General features: G+C 47.1%; 1 protein-coding gene across 1 annotated transcript in view; it reads left to right on the top strand.

Annotated features, from left to right (window-relative positions):
• LOC138978933 (phenoloxidase-activating factor 3-like) overlaps positions 1 to 7500 on the top strand; it is a 15284-nt gene that overhangs the window by 5880 nt on the left and 1904 nt on the right. The gene's annotated exons all lie outside the window — the stretch shown is intronic.

The following is a 7500-nucleotide window of genomic DNA, read 5'->3' as shown; positions in this document are numbered from 1 at the left end:
ATTGTCCAAATCAATTTAAAAACACTTTCATCTTATTCCTTGTCGGTTCCTGATTCCAAAAACATATAGATATGATATGTTTGGATTAAAAACACGCTCAGAAAGTTAAAACAAAGAGAGGTACAGAAAAGCGTGCTATCCTTCTTAGCGCAACTACTACCCCGCTCTTCTTGTCAATTTCACTGCCTTTGCCATGAGCGGTGGACTGACGATGCTACGAGTATACGGTCTTGCTGAAAAATGGCATTGCGTTCAGTTTCATTCTGTGAGTTCGACAGCTACTTGACTAAATATTGTATTTTCGCCTTACGCGACTTGTTTGTTCTTTGCCTTTTCGCTTCCCTCTCTTCTTTGTAGTTTGGGATCTGTTTGTTGTTGTTGTTGTTGTTGTTGTTGTTGTTGTTGTTGTTGTTGTTGTTGTTGTTGTTGTTGTTGTTGGTGGTGGTGGTGGTGGTGGTGTTGTCATTGTTGGAGGTGGTGGTGCTGCTACTGCTGCTGTTGTTGCTGCTGATAATGATACTGCATGTGGTCTTTTTCAAGTTTTTCTTTCTTTTCATCTTTTCACTTCCAATATGTGTTTTTTATATTTAGTCAAGTTTTGACTAAATATTTTAACATCGAGGGGGAATCGAAACGAGGGTCGTGGTGTATGTGCGTGTGTGCGTGCGTGCGTGCGTGCGTGCGTGTGTGTGTGTGTGTGTGTGTAGAGCGATTCAGACTAAACTACTGGGCCGATCTTTATGAAATTTGACATGAGAGTTTCTGGGTATGAAATCCCCGAACGTTTTTTTCATTTTTTTGATAAATGTCTTTGATGACGTCATATCCGGCTTTTCGTGAAAGTTGAGGCGGCACTGTCACGCCCTCATTTTTCAACCAAATTGGTTGAAATTTTGGTCAAGTAATCTTCGACGAAGCTCGGACTTCGGTATTGCATTTCAGCTTGGTGGCTTAAAAATTAATTAATGACTTTGGTCATTAAAAATCTGAAAATTGTAAAAAAAAAATAAAAATTTATAAAACGATCCAAATTTACGTTTATCTTATTCTCCATCATTTGCTGATTCCAAAAACATATAAATATGTTATATTTGGATTAAAAACAAGCTCTGAAAATTAAATATATAAAAATTATTATCAAAATTTTTTTTTTCGAAATCAATTTAAAAACACTTTCATCTTATTCCTTGTCGGTTCCTGATTCCAAAAATATATAGATATGATATGTTTGGATTAAAAACACGCTCAGAGAGTGTTACACGACACTTAAAATTGCCACAAGTTCTCAAACGTCGTATAGTTGTGTTCTTTTATTCTACGTCGCCCGTCTTCGCAGCAGCAGAAAACAACTCGTCAAATTGAGTTCGAGGATTTATTCAGCATTCAATACATACAACTGCACATCGTAGCAGAACTCAAATAGAAGCTTTTTTTACATACAAATCGCGCTGGCATATATAGTAAATACTCAATCTCGAGAATATTCCAGACCGAACATGAAACAACTACATTATACGAGCCGTGCATGGACTAAACTAGCGACATTCTCTATGACGTACATCAAAAGCGCCGACGCACTTAATCCGAACGAACGCCACGAACTCACGACTAAAACAGCATGGTAAACAACTTGTTTTGACAGGACTAGAAAGTTCACCTGCATTCTCGTCCAAGCATAAATATTGTGTTTACAAAATATAATATCGGTACTTTCCCACAAAGTACAAATAAGTCAACTACATGCAACACACAAAACTGAACCAAAGCTCAGCAACGGTAGCGTTTCCTAACATTACCCCCAACACCAGAAGAAATTTACCTAATTTCTTTCAATCATTGAAACGCTACCTGTACACATATTATGTATACATAACAGATTGAAATCCAGGTATGTACATTAGTCTGTTGGAGAATGAACACAGTTTTACTCACATACTCGGCTGAGAAAATCTGCTCCAACATTGTCTGAACCTTTGATCGATTCCACTCGCATATCAAAGTTCTGCAAGTACATCACCCACCTCATGATACGATTATTCACAAACTTCGCAGAGTTCAGGTAGGTGAGGGGTTTGTGATCAGTCTGAAGCACGAATTTCACCCCTTGGAGGTAGAGTTCAAATTTCTTGATTCCCCACACGATGGCTAAACACTCTTTCTCCATGGTCGAGTAGTTCTTCTCGGCTCCTGACAGCTTCTTGCTGGCATAGCTGACCGGAAACGGTTTACCTCCATGCTCTTGCATCAGCATGGCGCCGATCCCTTCGTCCGATGCGTCTGTACGCAAGACGAACTCTTTGGTAGTATCAGGAAGGCGTAGCACCGGGTCTCGTGACATCAGGTCGCGCACGGTCTGGTATGCCTTCTCCTGAGCTGGTCCCCAGAGTATTCGGTTGGGGCATCCTTTTCGGGTCATGTCCGACAAAGGCGCCGTTATGGCGGCGAAGTTTGGAATGAACTCTCTGTAGTACCCAGCCAATCCAAGGAAGGATCGCACCTGCTTCTTGGTTTCAGGACGTGGCGCATTGAGAATCTTGGTGACGTTTTCCAACAAAAGCCCCTTTTGACCTTCCTTCAGTGAATGACCTATGAAGTCAACGTTGTCGGTCCCCAAAATGCACTTGCTGGGTCTCACGGTCAGATTAGCTTTTGTCAGGCGGGAAAACAGTTCCCTCAAAATCTCCAGATGCTCCGCAAAGGTCTCCGTGTGGACTAGCAGATCATCCCAGTAGTACACAACATTCTTCATTCCTTTGAGCATTTTTCGCATTCCCCTCGTAAGGGTAGCACCACTGTTCACCATGCCAAAAGGCATCCGCAGGCACTCATACGTTCCGTCTGGAGTTGCAAAGGCGGTCTTTGGTATGTCCTCTTCGCGCACAGGAATTTGCCAATATCCCTTGCTGAGATCGATCTTTGAGAAGATCTTACTGCCAGTCAACCGTCGGAACAGATCAGCCGCCGTCGGCATTGGTTCAGGGTCAAACACGGTGATCTTATTGACTTTCCTGAAGTCAATGCATACCCTGTTTGTGCCGTCCGTCTTCTTGACCACAACAACGGGAGATGAGTAAGGGGATGATGACTCACGGATGACCCCCATCTTCAACATGTTGTCGATGTCCTTCTTCAAGGATTCCCGAGCCTGAAACGGGATAGGGTATGGTTTTGAGCGAACAGGAACGTCAGATGTGAGGTGGACTTCATGTTCGACCAAGGACGTAGAGCCTGGAACATCACAGAACCTATGGGTGAAGTCGCCCATAAAATCATGCAGCTCCTTCTGCTGATCTTCTGTCAGGTCAGGCCCTAGCTTGACGTCATCCACTCCCTCTTTCTTGTGGAGGTCTCCCAACTCCAGTAGTTCCTCACCGTCGAACTCGTCTAGTTCGGCTGGTTCTTCCGCACTTGCTGCGACCTGTACTGCTTCCGGAGGTCTCTCCACATACAGTTTCAGGAGGTTAGCGTGGTAGATCTTGGACTTCTTGCCGACATTCACCTTGTAGTCGTTGATCCCTACCACGGCCTCAACCTCGTATGGGCCTTTCCACTGCATCAGTAGTTTGTTGTGATCAGTGGGGAGCAGTATCAGCACTTTGTTACCTGGTGTAAACTTCCTGTTTACGGCTTTGCGGTCGTAGTAGTGCTTTCCACTATCCTGAGACTTTCTCAAGTTTTCTCTCGCAATCTCGAGAGTCTCCTCCAGTTTCTCTCGCAACTCGAACACGTACTGGTAACTGTTCTTCACTTTAGGTGTGTCCACATCTTTCGTCCACAATTCCTTTAGTATCTGCATCGGGCCTCTCACGGTCCGCCCGTACATCAGCTCGAACGGGGAGAATCCAGTGGACTCTTGTGGCACCTCCCTGTATGCAAACAGCAAGGCATTGATGTAGCGATGCCACTGCCTTGGCTGCTCACTGCATAGTTTCTTCAGCGTGGACTTCAGCGTCGCATTGAATTTTTCGACCAGCCCATTGCACATCGGGTGATAGGGTGTCGTAGTCAAGTGACGAATGCTCAGCAGCCTGTTGACCTCTTCCATGCATTCAGAGACAAACTGTGTCCCCAGGTCTGTGAGGATCTCTTCAGGAACCCCAATTCTGCTGAAAATGTCCACAAGTGCCTCGGCAACAGTCTCGGTGTCAATTTTCTTCAGAGGCACGGCTTCTGGGTACCTGGTTGCATAGTCTACCAGGGTCAGTACCCAACGATGACCCGCTTCACTTGGCGGTTTGATCTCGCCGATGAGGTCAATGGCCACCCTCTTGAAAGGTCGGTCGATCAAAGGCATCTTCTGCAACGGCACTTTCGGAACCCTTCCTCGAGGTATGGTTTTCTGGCAAATATCGCACGATCGGCAGAATCGAGTCACATCTGCATGCAGTCCTGGCCAGTAAAACGCAGCCTGGATTCTGTCCGATGTCTTCTTGACCCCCAGGTGACCTCCCATAATAGAGTCGTGGGCCACCTCCATCACCTGGCGCCTAAGTGGTTGAGGCACCAGAACTTGACGTAATGGCTTCCCACCGTTGACTCTCGCGTGCTGGAACACTCTGTACAGAATCTTGGCCTTCACTTCAAATTGCACAATGCCTTCGCCCTTAGTCATCTCCTTGACAGGACGACTCCTGTACTTTGTTAAGGTCGAATCAGCTTCCTGTAGCTGAATCAGCCGATCCCTGTCCACGACAGCAGTTGCAGAACTGTTGGTGACCCTGAGTGGCGTAGTTGTTTTGTCCTTCTTCGCCTGGGCTCTGGTCGTCACAGCGCTTACAACCTGCGGCTGGTCGCGGCGATGCACAGTTGCTCTGTCATCTCGTAACAGTTCGCTGATATCTTCATTCGCGAATGGCAGTGGGTCTTCCTCCTCAGCAGCAGGCTGAGCTGAGCCCATTCTCCATTCGACATCAGGGTCATCAGGACGTCTCGCACCCTCAATATTCCCAATTAGTAGATCGTACAAGGGCTTCTTCAGGCAGACGGCCTCAACTTCTCCGGTGAAGTATGGAGTATCGATCTGGATCTTTGCCACTGGTGCCTTCACGCATTTGCTGTCAGCCATGAGCGTCCACTTGAAGTCACCAGTGAACTTCTCTGTTGGCACCAGATCCTCTTTGACAATGACTCCATTGCAGCCCGAATCTCTGAGAACAGTCACTTCCTCCTTCTCAACAAATCCCTTCGACACGGGCATGTTCGACACTGACACAGCTGCGCTGGCGACGACAGAGATCGACTTGCCATTGGCGTGTAGAAGCTGGCCATCAGATTGACATTCTTCCACGTCCGATGGTGTATCCACTTGCTCGGCAGCCCTTGGAAGTATGACGCTGCTCGCACATACTTGTTGGTTCGAGCCACTCGTTTGCCTCTTGTTGTCGTAATATCTCCGTCGATGTTCTTGCGCTTTGTCATTGACATGTCCGTTATTTTTCTTTTGTGGACAGTTGGCGACTCGGTGGCCCTTGGCATTGCAATGGAAACACGTTATGTTCTGCCCTTCATTGGATGATGGTGCGGACTCAGTGTGTCCCTTGGCAGGTTGGTTTCCCTGGTTCCCGCTCTTCTGGAAAGGTTTCGATGACTTTGACGTTCCCAGGGTCCTTCCATGAGCAATGAGATAACGCTCAGCAGCATCAGTAATGTCCTTCAAACCCCGCAGTTTTTGCTCTTCCAAGCGGGTCGCCAGGTCCTTCGGGCAGGCATTAAGGAACTGCTCCTTCACGATCAAGTCCCGCAGACTCTCGTATGACTGCTCTTCACCTGATAACTCCACCCACTTCTGCAGGTATGACGACAGGCGCTCCACAAACTGGCTCGGTGTCTCTCCAGACAATGGCTGGCATTCGCGGAAGCGTTGACGGTAGCCCCTTTCAGTGAAGTTGTAGCAACGCAACAGAGCTTCCTTCAGTACATCATAGTCTCTGGCGTCATCATTTGAGAGTCTAGTGTAGACCTCAAGTGCTGCCCCAGTCAAATGTGCGCTGAGTTGAATCGCCCAGTCGTCGCGCTGCCATCTAGCACTCTCAGCGAACCTCTCGAATCTTGCAAGGTAGCAGTCGATCTAGTCCTTCCCGTCAGCGAATGCTGGAAGTTTCGGTGCCCTGTGTAGCATTTGCTGCTGGTTATCTCTTTGGCGTGGTGCCTCGTGCTCACTTTGAACACGCACCATTTCTGTTTGAAGCTCTAAGCGTTTCGTCTCCATTTCTATCTGGAGCTCTAAGCGTTTCAGCTCAATTTGCCTTTCTTCACGCTGTGCTTCTCTTTCTCTTTCTTCACGCTGCGCTTGTCTTTCTTTATCTTCACGCTGCGCTTGTCTTTCTTCACGCTGCGCTTGTCTTTCTTTTTCTTCACGCTCACGCTGCGCTTGTCTTTCTTCACGCTCACGCTGCGCTTGTCTTTCTTCACGCTCACGCTGCGCTTGTCTTTCTTCACGCTGCGCTAGCAGTCGTGTCTGGGACTCGACGAACTCCGTCAGCTGCTTGCCTTTCAGTCCCAGTTCAACTCCTTTTGCCCAGAACTCAGCCATTCTGGTCTTTTCCGGTGCGTTCGTCTGTATTCTTTCACAGCCCCGAACGTAGACGAATGTAGTCTTCTAAAAGAACACAGTCTCTACTGCACCTCCGATGCTTCTCTCGTCACTGTTCACCTTCGTAGACGCAGGCTGCCACCCTCCTCGTCTAACGTGACGGCGCACTCTGCTCACGATACGTACACGACGTACCTCAGTCGTATTTCGTAGTATTAGACTAATGTACTATCTCCGCGACGAAGTCCGTCTCGTCCAAACAGCAGCTTACCTCTGCAATCCCGATTCACTCCGGCGTCGCTCACCGTACCGAGCTGCGGCGATTACCAAACTCTTCACCAGTCACACCGAATCCACGGTTCCGTAGTCTCAATACTGATCCCTCAGGATACACCCGATTGATGGCTACCTCCTGTGACTGTCTTGACACTGGTCCTTGTTGCTGGAAAACCCTTGGCGTTAAACGTAGATCCTTGGCTTGGCCCCCAATTGTTACACGACACTTGAGATTGCCACAAGTTCTCAAACGTCGTATAGTTGTGTTCTTTTATTCTACGTCGCCCGTCTTCGCAGCAGCAGAAAACAACTCGTCAAATTGAGTTCGAGGATTTATTCAGCATTCAATACATACAACTGCACATCGTAGCAGAACTCAAATAGAAGCTTTTTTTACATACAAATCGCGCTGGCATATATAGTAAATACTCAATCTCGAGAATATTCCAGACCGAACATGAAACAACTACATTATACGAGCCGTGCATGGACTAAACTAGCGACATTCTCTGTGACGTACATCAAAAGCGCCGACGCACTTAATCCGAACGAACGCCACGAACTCACGACTAAAACAGCATGGTAAACAACTTGTTTTGACAGGACTAGAAAGTTCACCTGCATTCTCGTCCAAGCATAAATATTGTGTTTACAAAATATAATATCGGTACTTTCCCACAAAGTACAAATAA

Source organism: Littorina saxatilis, linkage group LG10, assembly GCF_037325665.1.
Source record: "Littorina saxatilis isolate snail1 linkage group LG10, US_GU_Lsax_2.0, whole genome shotgun sequence".
Classification (NCBI taxonomy): Eukaryota; Metazoa; Mollusca; class Gastropoda; order Littorinimorpha; family Littorinidae; genus Littorina; species Littorina saxatilis.
Note: the sequence above shows the minus strand (reverse complement) of the source record. Positions and strands in the feature narration are given on the sequence as shown.